This window comes from Tachyglossus aculeatus, chromosome 4, assembly GCF_015852505.1.
Source record: "Tachyglossus aculeatus isolate mTacAcu1 chromosome 4, mTacAcu1.pri, whole genome shotgun sequence".
Taxonomy (NCBI): Eukaryota; Metazoa; Chordata; class Mammalia; order Monotremata; family Tachyglossidae; genus Tachyglossus; species Tachyglossus aculeatus.
In genome coordinates, this window is record NC_052069.1 from 80,515,004 (window position 1) to 80,533,098 (window position 18,095).

The following is an 18,095-nucleotide window of genomic DNA, read 5'->3' on the forward strand; positions in this document are numbered from 1 at the left end:
GTAATTCAGTATTTGAGCCTCCTTTCCTCAGCCCATCAGACCCTAGCAGTGATTCAGTCTGTGGCCCCAGGAACACTGTATAACCATTCACTAGACGACTCGACAGCAAGAGGCAAGTTTTACATTCACCCCTAGTGACCTCCGCCCAGAACGGGGACCTGATTTAGACTAGCTTGGTAAGCTTCAAGCCAAGCTTCCAAAAGATTCCAAATACAATCCCACACAATCTCTTTCCACATTACTCTCTTGTACCAGTCATATATTTTTTTCCTTTGTTTCTTCCCTTGACTATGGGGGAAGCCTGTTATCGAGATCTCAAATGATTTGGGAAAAGTATCATTTTCTCAGGCCACCAAGGAAAATTGCCTCTGTGAAGTGACAGTGCTTACCTGGTATACCAAGTGGAATGGGGAAAGACTTCACTCAGGATGGGATCCATTGGCAAAGTATTGAGGGGAAAAAGGAAAATTTAGGAATGTTGGACACAGAGAAGAAAACAGAAAAGAAAGAGAAATAATGGGAAAGGCTGAGGGGAACAGAAAGAGAGAGAAAGAGAACCAGATCTACTGACAGAGCACACACAAACTCATGCCACAGAAACTGGATTATGTTTTCGTTCATTCATTTCATTCATATTTACTGAGAGTTTACTGTGTGTAGGGCACCATACTAAGCACTTGAAAGAGTACAATATAACAATAAACAGACACATTCCCTGCCCACAAAAGAGCATATAGTCTGAAGGGAAAGACAGACATTAATATAAATAAATTGCAGATATGTACACAAGTGCTCTGGGGCTGAGGAAAGGGTGAATAAAGGGGGTGGGCAAAGAGGAAATGAGGGCTTAGTCATTGGGCGAAAATAATACAAAAATACAACAGACATATTCCCTGCCCACAATGAATTTACAGTTTAGAGTGGGGTGGCAGACATTAATATAAATAAATTACAGAGTGTGTACAGAAGTGCTGTGGAGCTGGGAGGAGGGATGAATAAAGGGAGCAAGTCAGGATGATGCAGAAGGGAGTAGGGGAAGAGAAAAGGGGGGTTTAGTCAGGGAAGGCCTCTTGGAGGAGATGTGCCTTCAATAAGGCTTTGAAGGCCTGGAGAGCAATTACCTGTCGGCTATGAGAACGGGGGGCTTTCCAGGCCAGAGGCAGGATATGGGTGAGAGTTCAGCGGTGAGACAGATGAGATTGAGGTACCCTGTGTTACTTCCAACAGTAACAACAGCACATAGGTGTAGAGAAATAATACCTAATGCTCTCCTCTGTCATGATGGTTCTTCTTTTGCCTTCATTATCCTCACCATGGGCTGTTCTCTGGGAACATTTGCTCCAGCTGCACTGAAAACAGCTCCCGTGGACTAACATCACCTGCTCACTATTTCTTTCTTTTTTTTTGTTTCTGATGGCATTTTTCTAAGCATTTTGTGTGAGGCACTGTACTAAGCGCTGGGGTAGGCATAAGCTAATCAGGTTAGACAGAGTCCATGTCCCATATAGGGCTCAGAGTAGTAATCCCCATTTTGCTGATGAGGTAACTGAGGCACAGAGAAGCGAAGTGATTTGCCCCAGGTCACACAGCAGACAAGTGACGAAGCCAGGATTAGAACCCAAATCCTTCTGACTCTCAGGACCATACTCTATCCACTAGGCCAAACTGCTTCTCATTTTTTTTTAGATGGCAATTAAGCACTTACTATGTGCAAAGCACTGTTCTAAGCGCTGGGGAGGTTACAAGGTGATCAGATACAAGTCATCTTGAAGGTGTTCTTGAGTAGTAACTTGAGGAGAAGTAATATGACGTAGGGAGACAGAAGGTTATGTGTTCTAATCACAGCTCTGCCATGTGTCTATGTGACCCTGGGCAAGTCATTTCACTTCTCTATGCCTCACTTACCTCATCTGTAAAATGGGAATTGAGACTGTGAGCCCTGCATCAGACAGTGACCGTGTCCAACTTGATTTTCCCATATCCACCCTCGCACTTAATGCCTGTCACATAGTAAGCATTTAACAGATACCATTATTATTATTATTATTATTTTCCAGTTTGAGTTCAGAATTCTAGTTGTTGGATCATTTTAAAAGCTACAGCATTGGATTTGATAAACAAAATGAGAATGTGAAGGGAACACGAAGGATGTCTTGATATCAATTCTCTCCAGCGCCTAGGTCTGGCCTGAGTTGGTCTGGCCTCACCGTAACTACCTCAGACAATCATTGCATAAAAAATAAAAAATCAATAACACAAGAGGAAAGCCGAAGTAATTCCTGATATTGTGACACAGTCCAGAGAAATGTCTGTGGTTCCAGACTCTGAAAAATGCAGACTTTGTGGTGCCTTATAATCAGAAATCATAGCTACTAATATGTTCCACAGCTGTAAAATTTGAGTTATTTTAATGGCTGTTTCATGACAAGACTTGCTAAATCTTTATTTCCACATGATTTGCTCACTATCCCATTAAACTCTTTTACCCTTCCCCCACCTTCACCCCATCACACCAATTGTGTGTGTGCCTCTTTCCATGAGCCAAAGTTCTCCATAACAGCCATCTCTGGGCCGTCCCTTTCCTGTCTGTCCTTATCTTCTGGTATTTACCTGCTCAGACTTTCTGTTCCAGCTGACGGTGGATTTTCACATTTCAAATATATTTCTACTTGGGTGTGGGGGATATCTGAGGTATTTTAAATCAGATAAAAACTGTGTTTAAATTTAAAAATTTTCTGTTTTGATTTTTAACTTTTACATTTACGATTCCGTATCTGCAGTGGAAATGTGTCTTCAGGAATATTAGTCCTTACCAACATTGGTCTTTGAGAGCAGGGATCATGTCTACATGTTTTGTTTTGTTGTCTGTCTCCCCCTTCTAGACTGTGAGCCCGTTGTTGAGTAGGGACCGTCTGTATATGTTGCTGACTTGTACTTCCCAAGTACTTAGTATAGTGCTCTGCACACAGTAAGCGCTCAATAAATTCTATGGAATGAATGAATAAATGCCTCGGAACTCTATAGTATGCACCCAAGTGCTCAGTACAGTGCTTGGCACAAAGAAAAATGCTCAATAAACACTATTGATTGAAATGATACAAATGGATAAATGAGCATCCAGTGCGAGAAACAGGGTGTCCTGATGGATACCCTCCAGGAGGCCTTTCCAGACTGAGCCCCCTCCTTCCTCTCCCCCTCGTCCCCCTCTCCATCCCCATCGTCTTACCTCCTTCCCTTCCCCACAGCACCTGTATATATGTATATAAGTTTGTACATATTTATTACTCTATTTATTTTACTTGTACGTATCTATTCTATTTATTTTAGTTTGTTAATATGTTTGGTTTTGTTCTCTGTCTCCCCCTTCTAGACTGTGAGCCCACTGTTGGGTAGGGACTGTCTGTATATGTTGCCAACTTGTACTTCCCAAGCGCTTAGTACAGTGCTCTGCACACAGTAAGCACTCAATAAATACGATTGATTGATTGATTGATAGAGCACAGGCCTGAGAATTAGGAGGACCTGGGTTCTAATCCGGCCTCCACCACTCATCTGCTGTGTGACCTCATCTGTAAACTGGGGATTAAGACTGTGAGCCCCATGTGGGACAGGGACTGTGCCCAACCAATTTGCTTTTATCCCCCCCAGTGCTTAGTTCAGTACCTGGCACATAATAAGCACCTAACAAATTACCATTATTATTATTGCACTTCAGCTATAATTTAGCAACCATGTTTAATTTAGGGGATCAAACTCACACTCGATGACTTCTCTCCCTTGTACTTATCCACTCTCTTCCTCCACTCAACCTCAGCTCCCACTCTTCATTTCTCCCAAGCAAACCTACTGCCTTGTCTCTCCTGCAGTGACCTTTCATTCAGTTGTATTTTTTGAGCACTTGCTGTGTGCAAAGCACTGTAATAACACCTCCGGTACATGTCCAGCTCCCTGGTGTGGAACTCCTTCCTCTTTCACATCCAACTGACTGCAGCTCTCTCCATCTTCAAAGCCCTTTTGAAGTCACATTTCCTCCTGGAGGTTTTCCCTGATATATTTCTAATCTACTCACTTTCTATCCCCTATTGCTACTCTAGCATGTTTTTGCTACTAAGGATTTAAATTTTCACAACCTCACAAAGCACTTATAGACCTATCTCCTATACGCCATTACTTTTTTCTATCTGAAATTTATTTTAGTGTCATTCTTCCCTACTAGATAGAAGGATATTGAGGGCAGGGATCACATCTCTACTAATGATCCTATCTTGTCTTTACTATTGCATCAGCCTCCTTGCTGACCTTCCTGTCTCTTGTCTCTCCCCACTCCATACTTCATTGTGATGCTCAATTCATTTTTAATAATGGCATTTATTAAGCGCTTACTATGTGCAAAGCACTGTTCTAAGCGCTGGGGAGGTTACAAGGTGATCAGGTTGTCCCACGTGGGGCTCACAGTCTTAACCCCCATTTTACAGATGAGGTAACCGAGGCCCAGATAAGTTAAGTGACTTGCCCAAAGTCACACAGCTGACAATTGGCAGAGCCAGGATTTGAACCCATGAACTCTGACTCCAAAGCCCGTGCTCTTTCCAGTGAGCCTCGCTGCTTCTCTACTGTTCTAATGCTAATGCTTTAGTTAATGCTAATCTAATGTCTAATGCTTCTCTAATATGTTTCCAAAGAAACATTCAGTCCATGTTCCCCCTTCTCCTCTAGAACCTCGAGTGGTTGCCCATCCATGTCCACATTAACAGAAACTCTTTACCACAGGCTTTAAAGCACTCAAACACCTTGCCCCCTCCTATCTTACCTAGCAGATTTCCTCCTACAAACCAGCATATTCACACCAGCCTATTCAATGTACATCAATTTCATCTATCTTGCCACTGACCCCTTCTCCAAGTCCTCCTTCTGTCCTGGAACTCCCTTCCCTTTCAATTCTGACAGACCATCACTCTCCCTACTTTCATGTCTTATGCCGTTGATTCGACTCCGACCCATAGTGATGCCATGGACACATCTCTCCCAGAACGCCCCACCTCCCTCTGCAATCCTTCTGGTGGGGTATCCATAGAGTTTTCTTGGTAAAAATATGGAAGTGGTTTACCATTGCCTCCTCCCATGCAGTAAACTTTAGTCTCCACCTTCGTCTCTCTCCCATGCCGCTGTTGCCCAGCACAGGGGAGTTTTGACTTATAGCAGATTGCCTTCCACTCGCTAGCCACTGGCCAAGCTAGGAATGGAATGGGAATGCCTCTGCTTGACTCTCCCTCCTATAGTGGAGACTGGTAGAGAACTGGAAAATCTCCAGGTGCAACCCTGAGAGGGGACCCTACTTTCATAGCCTTATTAAAATCACATCTCCTCCTTCCCCAACTAGGTTCTCATTTCCCCTAATCAATCAATCAATCAATCAATGGTATTTGAGTCCTTACTACGTGAAGAGTAAGAGAAGCAGCATGGCTCAGTGGAAAAGAGCACGGGCTTTGGAGTCAGAGGTCATGAGTTCAAATCCCGACTCCGCCAATTAGCTGTGTGACTTTGGGCAAGTCACTTAACTTCTCTGGGCCTTAGTTACCTCATCTGTAAAATGGGGATGAAGACTGTGAGCCCCCCGTGGGACAAACTGATCATCTTGTAACCTCTCCAGCGCTTAGAACAGTGCTTTGCACATAGTAAGCACTTAATAAATGCCATTATTATTATTAAGAGCACTGTACTAAGCATTTGGGAGAGTACAGCAGAATTAGGAAACCCCCTCCCAGCCCATAAAAAGAAAGAGAAAGAAAGGGAGATGGAGAGAAAGAGAAAAAGGTCAAGGCAAAAAGAGATGGAGACAGCAAGAAAAAGAGGGAACTGGAGGGAGAGAAATAGATTGAAAGAGAGAGAAGTCATGGAGCTGGAGAAAACCTTAAGAAGGGAAGTAGGGGTGAATGAAAGAAAATGAGGGGGGACTAGAGAATAAGGTGAACAGCAGGGGTTGCCCACCCTATTCCAGAACTTAGACCAGAACTCACCTCTAGTTCATAGCTGCAACAATCTTGCTTATCGGTCTTGTTTTTATTATAATGAGGTGAAAACAACTACTTTAGATTTTCTGTCAGCTGCAGTCTCACCATTCTATTTTAGGAGGCCCAAGCACAATCATTCTGTCTAACTTCTGTCATTGATTTTTGGTGCTGTAGACATCTAAGGAGGTCACGAAGCCAACGTTTGGGTAGAATTTGCACTTTGGATTTGAGCTGAATGATATTAGCCGGCCGGGGAAATGGGCCTCTTCCTATGGCCCCAGTCCTCAGGAGGCTTGATTGAAAATGGTAATCACATTTGCCACCTACTATATTTGAGGAATTGCCTGAAGTTTCAAACCCCAGCTTCTTTCCCAACAAAATCATTTACTAGAGCCCCAAACTTGGGGTGAAGATGGAAGACGTTTAGAGTCTGCCCTCCAAAATTACCTCTCTACTTTTACCCTCCCAAGTGCTTAGTACGGTGATCTGCACATGGTAAACACCCATATATTTGGTTGATTTATTATTAGAAAACCTCCAAGTGGATTGTGGACGTAGAAATAGTTTTAAAACAGTTTGAAGCAGCGTGATTTAGTGAAAGAGCACTGTCGGCTGTGTGACTTTGGGCAAGTCACTTAACTTCTCTGGGCATCAGTTACCTCATCTGTAAAATGGGGTTTAAGACTGTGAGCCCTACGTGGGAGAACCTGATTACCTTCTATCTACCCCAGTGCTTAGAACAGTGCTTGGCACATAGTAAGCACTTAACAAATAGGATCATTTTTTATTTTTTTTTAATATAAAATATCTAGATGCATTTCCAAAGCTTTTCATGAGCTTTTGACTGGCTAATTTAAAACATATCTTTCAAAATTTTAGAGTTCACAAGACAGAATGCTTTAAAACATTTTACTAATGAGTGACAGGAAAAAAGATTGAGCGATGATCAGGTTAAAAAACAAACTAAAGCAAAAGATAGAAAACATGTATTGTCTAGACCGTGAGTTCATTGTGGTCAGGGAACATGTCTACCAACTGTTATATTGAATTTTCCCAAGTGCTTAGTACAGTGCTATGCACACTGAAAGCATTCAATAAATATGATTAATTGATACCAACTCTGTTGTACTGTAGTCTCCCTGGTGGGTAGTACGGTGCTCTGCACACAGTAAATGCTCAATCAATACCATTGATTGATGGAATGATTGAAAATAATAATAATAATAATGGTATTTGTTAAGTATTTACTACGTGCCAAGCACTGTCCTAAGTGCTGGGATAGATACAAGGTTACCAGGTTGTCCCACTTGGGGCTCACAGTCTTACTCCCCATTTTACACATGAGGTAACTGAGGCACAGAGAATTAAGTGACTTGCCCAAAGTCACACAGCTGACAAGTGGAAGAGTCAGGATTAGAACCCATGACCTCTGACTCCCAAGCCTGGGCTCTTTCCACTAAGCTAGGCTGCTGATCTATTTTATCAGCCATTCCTTTACTGAAAGGAAGGTGAGAAATATTGAGTAAATTTAAAAAGGAGGATGTTCATTGCATAGTCAATATATTCTATTAATAAATACCCTTTTCTAATCATTTGATTAAAATGTATAATTATGCCAGCAGCTTAATGCCTGTGAAAGGCAAGATGATCAATCCCCACCCTACAGATCACTGGCATGACTTTGTTGGCTGGGGCTTTGAAGAGGGAGGACTTCAAACTGGCTTACCACATCATAAAAAAATGGGAATCCTCTTTGGAGCAAGGTCCTGGCTTGCAGTCCCAATCACCTGCAAGTTTCTGAACGCAGCTTGACTTTGGTGCTAGTAGAGTTGGCCTGGGTGTTGTTTTGGTTCCTTTTTTTTTCTCACTGAAAGCTCCCTAACTTAGATGCTCTTAGCACCAAGACTCTAAGCCCTGCAGGCAGGAGCCCAAGGCTTCCTCAGGCCTACAAACCCCAAAACACATTCCCCACTTTTTCCAGAATATTCCTCTAGGGACAATAGCTTCACCCACGCAATTTGAAGGTGTGATAAGACAGAGTTTGATCTTACACTTGGATTTGCACCTTTTATTCACCCCTCCCTCATCCCCAGGCACTTATGTTAATAATAATAATAATGATGATGGCATTTATTAAGCACTTACTATGTGCAAAGCACACTGATTGATAAAATGAAACCTATGAGCAGTTGGTGTGCCAAGAGCCAAACAGTGCATGGTCCCCCTTCCTCCAATCTGAAACGTAATAATAATAATAATGGCATTTATTAAGCACTTACTATGTGCAAAGCACTGTTCTAAGTGCTGGGGAGGTTGCAAGGTGATCAGGTTGTCCCACGGGAGGCTCACAGCCTTGATCCCCATTTTACAGATGAGGTAACTGAGGCACAGAGAAGTTAAGTGACTTGCCCAAAGTCACACAGCTGACAATCGGCGGAGCCAGGATTTGAACCCATGAACTCTGACTCCAAAGCCCGTGCTTTTTCCACTGAGCCACGCTGCTTACTCTATGTTGTCTTGTCTTATGCCGTTGAGTCATTTCCGACCCATAGTGACACCATGGACGCATGTCTTCCAGAATGCCCTGCTCTCCATCTGCAATCATTCTGTATAAAATCCATAGAGTTTTCTTGATAAAAATATGGAAGTGGTTTTCCATTGCTTCCTTCCACGCTGTAAACTCGAGTCTCCACCCTCGGCTCTCTCCCATTCCACTGCTGCCCAGCATGGATGAGTTTTGACTTGTAGCAGATTGCCTGACACTCGCTAGCCGCTGGCCAAGCTAAGAATGGAATGGGTATGCCTCTGCTTGACTCTCCCTCACGTAGTGGAGACTGGTAGAGTACTGGGAACTCTCCAGATGCAACCCTGGGAGGGGACTTATATCCATAATTTATTATTTATATTCCAGGAGGCCTTCCCAGACAGAGACCCCTCTTTTTCATTCATTCATTCATTCAATCGTATTTATTGAGTGCTTACTGTGTGCAGAGCACTGTACTAAGCACTTGGGACGTACAAGTTGGCAACATATAGAGACGGTCCCTACCCAACAACGGGCTCACAGTCTAGAAGGGGGAGACAGAAACAAAACCAAACATGTGGACAGGTGTCATCAGAATAAATAGAAGTAAAGCTAGATGCACATCATTAACGGTCCCTACCCAACAACGGGCTCCCAGTCTAGAAGGGGGAGACAGACAACAAAACCAAACATGTGGACAGGTGTCAAGTCATCAGAATAAATAGAAGTAAAGCTAGATGCACATCATTGACAAAATAAATAGAATAGTAAATATGTACAAGTAAAATAAATAGAGTAATAAATCTGTACAAACATATATAGAGGTGCTGTGGGGAGGGGAAGGAGGTAGGGCGGGGGGGATGGGGAGTACGAGAGGAAAAACGGAGCTCAGTCTGGCCTCTCCTCCTCCCCTTCCCATCCCCGCCCCCCCGCCCTACCCTCTTCCCCTCCCAACAGCACTTGTATATATTTGTACATATTTATTACTCAATTTATTTGATTCGTACACATTTATTACTCAATTTATTTTATCAGTGATGTGTATATAGTTATACTTCTATTTGTTATGATGGTATTGACACCTGTCTACTTGTTTTGTTGTCTGTCTCCCCCTTCTAGACTGTAAGCAGAGAAGCAGCGTGGCTCAGTGGAAAGAGTATGGGCTTTGGAGTCAGAGGTCATGGGTTCAAATCTTGGCTCCGCCAATTGAAAGCTGTGTGACTTTGGGCAAGTCACTTAACTTCTCTGTGCCTCAGTTCCCTCATCTGTAAAATGGGGATTAAGGCTGTGAGCCCCACATGGGACAACCTGATCACCTTGTATCCCCCCAGAGCTTAGAATAGTGCTTTAAACATAGTAAGTGCTTAACAAATACCATCATTATTATTATTAAGCCCGTTGTTGGGTAGGGACCGTCTCTATATGTTGCCGATTTGTACTTCCCAAGCGCTTAGCACAGTGCTCTGCACACAGTAAGCACTCAATAAATACGATTGAATGAATATTAATGTCTGCCTCCCCCTCTAGACTACAAGCTTACTGTGGGCAGGAACCGTGTCTACTAACTCTGATTGCAAAACCCATTTATAAACTAAGATTAGCCCTGCTATAATGTGTTTAATGAAAAACGCTGCTAAAGTGGCTCACTGCACAATGATAACAAAAATTTCATGTATTGAACTGGGCCGTTGCTTCAGGGGCAAGGGGCTTCTTAGAGTTTGCTTTTCCCAGAGAGAACTGGGGGTTAGGAGGTTTCTTCTTCTTCTGGGAGGTTTCTTTATGGGAAGCAGTATGACCTAATGGTAAGATAACAGGCTTGGGAGTCAGAGGATGTGGGTTCGAATGCTGCCTCCACCACTTGTCAGCTGTGTGACTTTGGACAAGTCACTTCACTTCTCTGGGCCTCAGTTCCCTCATTTGTAAAATGGGGATTAAGACTGTGAGCCTCATGTGGGACATGGATTGTGTCCAACCTGCTTGCCTGCTATCCTAGTGCTTAAAACAGTGCATGGTTATAATAATAATAATAATAATGGCTTTTATTAAGCACTTACTATGTGCAAAGCACTGTTCTAAGTGCTGCGGAGGTTACAAGGTGATCAGGTTGTCCCACGGGGGGCTCACAGTCTTCATCCCCATTTTACAGATGAGGTAACTGAGGCCCAGAGAATTGAAGTGACTTGCCCAAAGTCACACAGCTGACAATTGGCAGAGCTGGGATTTGAACCCATGACCTCTGACTCCAAAGCCCAGGCTCTTTCCACTGAGCCACGCTGCAAATGCCATTATTGTTATTATTATTTTTATTATTCTCTTGCCAATAGGATCAATTTAGTTAGAATTGACGGTTCTAGTTCCAACACCTGTACTGGCACATTAACAACTGCAGAAAAGGAAAAGTGTTGATACCATTTGCATTCAAATTGCGTGATGAATGATGGCCCTTTTATTCGAGTCTTTACTGGGGAAAGCACCCACCCACACTCAGACATGTCATCCTGAGAGCTACTGAAATTCATCTATGATTAAATCAAACTGTTAAGAACAGGATCAAAAAATATGATCCTCACTAATCAGGAAAAACACCAGGATGAGTTACACAAGTAGTAGTATTTATCGAGAGCTTACTGTGTGCAAAGCACCATACTAAGCTCTGGAACAGATTACAATGGTGGAAATTAGACACAGTCCCAGTCCCTTGGGGGATTTAATCAATCAATTGCATTTATTGAGTGATTACTGTGTGCAGGGCACTGTACTAAACGCTGGGAGAGAACAGCACAATAATAAAACAGATACATTCCCTGCCCGCAACAAGAATATAGTATAGAGGGGGACTCACAACCTAAAACTAGTGAGCTGCCAGATACTTATTCTGCAGTAAGTAAACACAGTTGCCTGGGGCAGAGAGGCTTATGTTTGTCAGTTTTTTTCTTTTTAAATGGTATTTGTTAAGCACTTACTAGGTGCCAGGCACTGCATAAGCACTGGGTTAGATACAAGCTAATTAGGTTGGACACAGTTACTGTCCCACATGGGGATCACAGTCTTAATCCCCATTTTACAGAAGAGGGAACTGAGGCCCAGAGAAGTAAAGTGACTTTCCCAAGGTCACACAGCAGACAAATGGCAGAACCTGGACTAGAACCCAGGTCCTTCTGACTCCCAAGCCATGCTCTATCCACTGGACCATGCTCCTTCTCAGGTTTTGAGAGCAGATGTCAAACAAATGAAAAAAAAAAATACCACACCAGTCAGTCAGTCAGTCAATCATATTCATTGAGTGCTTACATTGTTTTCATTAATTCAATCATATTTATTGAGCGCTTACTGTGTGCATAGCACTGTACTAAGAGCTTGGGAGAGTACAATATAGCAATATAACAGACATGTTCACCACAGAGAGATAGAGGTAGAGAGTATCTGATGTGGGAATTTGTCTTTTATAGTTGAACTAAATTAATATTTGTTGAGCAACATTTGTGTTACTGGTTCAGTATCTGTTTTGATCTCCAATCAGTGGCTGGGATAGTTCTTGGAACAGTCATCTGCAGAGTCACACTGCATCAAAGCAAAACAAGGCACTTTCCTAGCTCCTGAAATGGTCAAATTATCTGCTTGCAAGCTTATAATAATAATAATTATGGTATTTGTTAAGAACTTACTATGTGCCAGGTGCTGTACTAAGCATGGGGTGGATATTCATTCATTCATTCATTCAATCGTATTTATTGAGCGTTTACTGTATGCAGAGCACTGTACTAAGAGCTTGGGAAGTACAAGTTGGCAACATATAGAGACGGTTCCTAATAATGATAATAATAGCATCTATTAAGCACTTACTATGTGCAAAGCACTGTTCTAAGCGCTGGGGAGGTTACAAGGTGATCAGGTTGTCCCATGGGGGGCTCACAGTCTTAATCCCCATTTTACAGATGAGGTCACTGAGCGCCAGAGAAGTTAAGTGACTTGCCCAAAGTCACACAGCTGACAATTGGCAGAGCTGGGATTTGAACCCATGACCTCTGACTCCAAAGCCCGGGCTCTTTCCTACTGAGCCACACTGCTTCTCTGCTTCCTACCCAACAACGGGCTCACAGTCTAGAAGGGGGAGACAGACAACAAAACAAAACATGTGGACAGGTGTCAAATTGTCAGAACAAATAGAAGTAAAGCTAGATGCACATCATTAACAAAATAAATAGAATAGTAAATATGTACAAGTAAAATAATAGAGTGATAAATCTGTACAAACATATATACAGGTGCTGCGGGGAGGGGAAGGAGGTAGGGCGGAGGATGGGGAGGAGGAGAGGAGAAATGGGGCTCAGTTTGGGAAGGCCTCTTGGAGGAGGTGAGCTGTCAGTAGGGCTTTGAAGGGAGGAAGAGAGCTAGCTTGGTGGATGTGTGGAGGGAGGCCATTCCAGGCCAGGCGGGATATAAGCAAATCAGGTTGGACATAGTCCCTGTCCCACATGGGGCTCATTGCCTCAATCCCCAATTTAAAGATGAGGCAATTGAGGCACAGAGAAGTGAAGCGACTTGCCCAAAGTCACACAGCAGAGAAGTGGCAGAGCCGGGATTAGAACCCATGCCCTTCTGACTCCTAGGCCTGTGCTATCCACTATAGCATGCTGCTTCCCTGTTTAATTGCCTGTAAGTGAAAGATGGACGATTTAGCCCCTTCCCTTCCCCTTTAGGACCCCATTCTCAGCTCAGGAGCCTCTTGTTAAGATTTAAGATAATTGTGGGCAGGGACTATATCTGTTATATTGTTGTGTGGTACTCTCCCAAGAGCTTAGTACAGTGCTCTGCACACAGTAAGCGCTCAATAAATATGACTGAGTGACTGATAAATATGCCAAGTATCTGTGTGTAAGGAGTTAGTCCCAGTGCCCTTTTTCAGGCCCTTAAGCAGTGGGCCTAGTGGAAAGTCCACAGGCCTGGAAGTCAGAGGACCTGGGTTCTAATCCCAGCGCTGCCAATTGCTTGCTGTGTGACCTTGGGCAAGTCACTTAACGTCTCTATGCCCCAGTTTCCTCAACAGTAAAATGGGGATTAAATACTTGTTCTCCCTCCTATTTAGATTATGCACCTCATGTGGAACAGGGACTATGTCTGATCTAATTAACTTGCACCTATCCCAGCGCTTAGAACAGTATTCAACACATAGTAAGCACTTACAAATGCTATTAAAAAATACCTCCTCTCCTTACTACTTAAACTGTGAGCCCCACTTGGGACAGGAACTGTGTCCAACCTTGTTTCTTCCTTGTTTGTCCCCCAGAGCTTAGAACAGTGCCTAACACACAGTAAGCACTTAACAAAAAACCCCAACAACAACAAAAAAACAAAATCCTAGTTGGGTTTTTTGGTTTCCACTCAACGTGGGAGTGAGAACATGTACTCCTGCTCCTAAGGGTGCTGTGACAAGTTTAAGACCGAACACTTGAACTAAAACAATGGATTGTTTGTGGTGTATTTGAGTCATCTTCTGTTTAGAGGTTGACAATATGATTGGGTGTGCTTTAGGACATGAGAACCAGCTACTTATGCTTAAGGCATTTCTCTCAGCAATGAGTTCCGTCAGGTGATTTCTCATCCTTGTAATCACAAGGAATGAAAAAGCAAGATTTCTATCAATTGTTTAATTTCCCATGAGAAGTACCTGGTTTTCATTTCTAGCTCGGCCATAAACTGGGGGCACAGCCTTTTAGAGGTGGGAAATTGATGAGGTAGGGCATCAAGGGTGGAGGTTTTGAGGGAGTGAGGGATGAGAAGAGGGGTAGAAGTAGGTGAAAAAGAAGAGGAGAGAAGGGGAGGGAGGAAAAGAACTGAAGGAGGAATAGAAAAGGAGAAGGAAAAGGAAGGGAGGAAGAAAGACAGAAGAAAATAAGGAAGAGGATGAGGAGAAGAATGCAAGGATATGGGAGAAGAAAAGTAGAATGCAGAAGTGACAGCATCTCTTATTTTAATTTCACTCTCCCAAGTGCCTAATAGAGTCCTCTATATGCAGTAGGTCCTCAGGGAATTAACTTACATTCCCTACTGCATTGTTTCCAACTCTTTCTTCTTCTGCTCCTCCTTCTCCTCCTTCTCCTCCCCCTCCTCCTCCTTCTCCCTCTTCTCTCCCCTTCCTTCTTCTCTTGGAGAGCCTCCTTCTCCCCCTCCCCCCTCCTCCTTTTCCTCCCCCTCCTTCTCTTCCAGATCTACTTCATTCTCCTCTTCCCCCCTTCCTCCAGCTCCTCCAACTCCTCCTACCCCTCCGCCTTCTCTTCTCCCCAATCTCTTTCCTCAACTCCTTCTCCTCCTTTCATTCATTCGATTGTATTTATTGAACAATTACTGTATGCAAAGTTTTATACTAAGTACAATATAACAATAAAGAGACACATTCCCTGCCCACAGTGAGCTTACAGGCTACAAGGGGAGACAGACATTAATATAAATAAATAGATTACGGATATGTACATAAGTGCTGTGGGGTTCCGCCTCATCTTCTACTTGGATGTCTTGCGATCCCCTCAACTGTAACATGTCTAAAACAGAGCTCCTTATCTTCCCACCCAAACTCTGTCCTTCTACTTACGTTCCCATCACTGTAGATGGCATCATCCTTCCTGTCTCACAAGCCCGTAACCTTAGCCTTATCCTTGACTTCTCTCTGTCATTCAACCCACATATTCAATCCATCACTAAATCCTGTCGATTCGATCTTCACGACATTGCTAAAATCCTCCCTTTCCTCTCCTTCCAAACTGTTACCATGTTAATACAAACACCTTATTCCACCTTGATTACTGTATCAGCCTCCTTGCTGACCTCCCTGCCTTCTGCCTCTCCCCACGACAGTCCACACTTCACTCTGCTGCCCGGACCATTTTTCTGCAAAAACATTCAGTCCATGTTTCTCCACTCCTCAAGAACCTCCAGTGGTTGCCCATCTACCTCTGCATCAAACAGGAACTCCTCACCATTGGCTTTAAAGCACTCAATCATCTTGCCCCCCACCCCCACCTCACTTCACTGCTCTCCTACTACAACCCAACATTCACACTTTGCTCCCCTAATTCCTAACTTCCCACTGTACCTCAGTTTCATCTATCTCATCAATGACTTATTGCCCACATCCTGCATCTGGCCTGGAACACCTTCTTTCTTCATATCCGACGGATATTTCATCTCCCTCCCCTTTAAAGTCTTATTGAAGGCACATCTCCTCCAAGAGGCCTTCCCCGACTAAGCCCTCCTTCCCTCTTCTCCCATTCTCTTCTGCGTCACCTTGACTTGCTCCCTTTATTCATCCTCCCTCCCAACCCCACAGCACTGATGTACATATCCATAATTTATTTATATTAATGTCTATCTCCCCCTCCAGGCTGTGAGTTAATTGTAGGCAGGGAATGTGTCCATTAAATTTTTATACTGTACTCTTCCAAGCACTTAGTATAGTACTCTGCACAGAATAAGCGCCCAATAAATATGATTGACTGACAGCTCACACATCACCATTGCTCATATCTGGGGCTCAGCTGGCTTACTCATGGGAATGGCAGGCAGGGATGACCTGTAGTGAGCCAAAGATACAGGGGCCAACAGGACAGTTTCTGGCTTGCCCTTAGAACCATGTGAAGAAGATAGAAACCTTTCAGATTCTGGAGCTGAGCTAGGACTGCATCCTTTCAGCAGGAAGTAAGACATGGAGTCACAATTTTGACCCCCTTTCCAGTCCAAAGAGTAGGCTGGACTGGAAAGGCTGCCCATTTGTTTTTATAGTATTTTTTAAGTGCTTACTATGTAGCAGGCACTGTTCTAAGCACCGGGGTAGATACAAGGTATTCAGATTGGACACAGTTCCTGTCCCACATGGGACTCACGGTCTTAATCCCCATTTTAAAGATGAAGTGACTGAGGCACAGAGAAGTGAAGTGACTTGCCCAAGGTCACACAGCTCCCACGTGGTGGAGTCGGGATTAGAACTCAGATCCTTCTGTCTCCCAGGCCTATACTCTATCCACTTGTCCACACTGCTTCTACTTTCTGCCCAAAAAGCTGTGGGGGAAAGGAGGGACTTCAACCCCACAGTGAGAAGCCAATGGGGGTGCTCACTCCCTTTGCCCCACACAGAGTTAATCTCTATTTTTCCAATGCCCAATCGGGGATTTCTCAGTGGTCTGTTTTGCCTCATGTTCTTTCTCTAACCTCTTTTTTCCCACTCTCTGCTGACTCACAGGAATTGTAGGAATGAGTCAAATTCAAGGAAGAGCCGATTCAGGCTTTTAACAATTCCTCTTGGAAAAGGTTAAATCCCTTTATGCCAGTGCAATTTTTCAAGAATAAAAGGGGAGTTTTCTGAGGGGCAGAAAACCCAGAATAGAAACGATATGTACTTGAATGGTGTTGATAACCTTCATGGTCATTCACACAAGATGATTCTATTCAGAAGGGTGTTAAACATTCATGCAACTGGGAAATTAGAACTAAAACCATTTTTCTTGGTTTGAAAAATCAACCTATCAATCAATCAGTTGTATTTATTGAGTGCTTACTGACTGCAGAGTACTACACTAAGCACTAGGGAAAGTACAATACAATAGAGTTGGTAGGCATGTTTCCTACCCTCAAGGAGAACATGATTATTTTCATCATCATCATCATCATCATCATTATCATCTATAGTATTTATTAAGCACTTTTTATGTGCAGAGCACTGTACTAAGTGCTTGGGAAAGTACAACAGAGTTGGCGGACACATTCCCTGCCCAAAACAAGCTTACAGTCTAGAGTGGGAACAGACATTAGTATAAATAAATAATTTATAAAATAGAATTTAAAGATATTCTGCATCACCCTGCCTTGTTCCCTTTGCTCTTCCACCAACTTTCAACCCCACAGCACTTACATACATAGCTGTAATTTTATTTATTTGTATTGATGTCTGTCCCCCCCGCCACCACCGAGACTGTGAGTTTGCTTCCCCCCTCCCTGCCTGTGAGGGCAGGGAATATCACTGTTTACTATTATATTGCACTTAGTACGGTGCTCTGCACAAAGTAAGTGCTTAAGAAATATGATTGAATGAATGAATGAATGAAAGTGCTATTGGGAGGGGAGAACAGCTTGTCTGTTTTATTATGTTGTACCCTCCCAATTGATTAGTACAGCGTCCTGCACACTGTAAGCGCTGAATAAATATGATTAATGGATTGATTGATTAACTGCCTAAAGGTCACAGATCCAAGCACAAAGCTGACAATGCAAAAGGGAGAGGGAGCTGGGGAAAAGAGGGATTAATCAGGGAAGATCTCCTGGAGATGTGATAATTCTTTTGCATAAGTAAAGATAGAGAACAAATTGCTATTATGTCCTTCAAAAAACCACACACAAAGAAGCCTACTTCATTCCAAATAAGAACAAAGTGTATTTTCATGTATACCTCCATTTTCTCGGTCTTGTTTTGGTCTCTTCACTCCTGCCTGCATCACACCTCTACACCTGAAGAGCTTATCTGGGCACCAAACTCACTGGACCATGAAGGACTCATGTCTTCCAGGGCCTCT

General features: G+C 43.2%; 2 non-coding genes across 2 annotated transcripts; both read right to left on the reverse strand.

Annotated features, from left to right (window-relative positions):
* Positions 1–5,191: 5,191 nt before the first annotated feature.
* LOC119927874 lies at positions 5,192–5,329 on the reverse strand. Its single transcript, XR_005450840.1, has one exon. It is a non-coding gene; the product is annotated as a small nucleolar RNA SNORA7 (small nucleolar RNA).
* Positions 5,330–8,751: 3,422 nt separating this feature from the next.
* LOC119927479 lies at positions 8,752–8,889 on the reverse strand. Its single transcript, XR_005450478.1, has one exon. It is a non-coding gene; the product is annotated as a small nucleolar RNA SNORA7 (small nucleolar RNA).
* Positions 8,890–18,095: the final 9,206 nt, after the last annotated feature.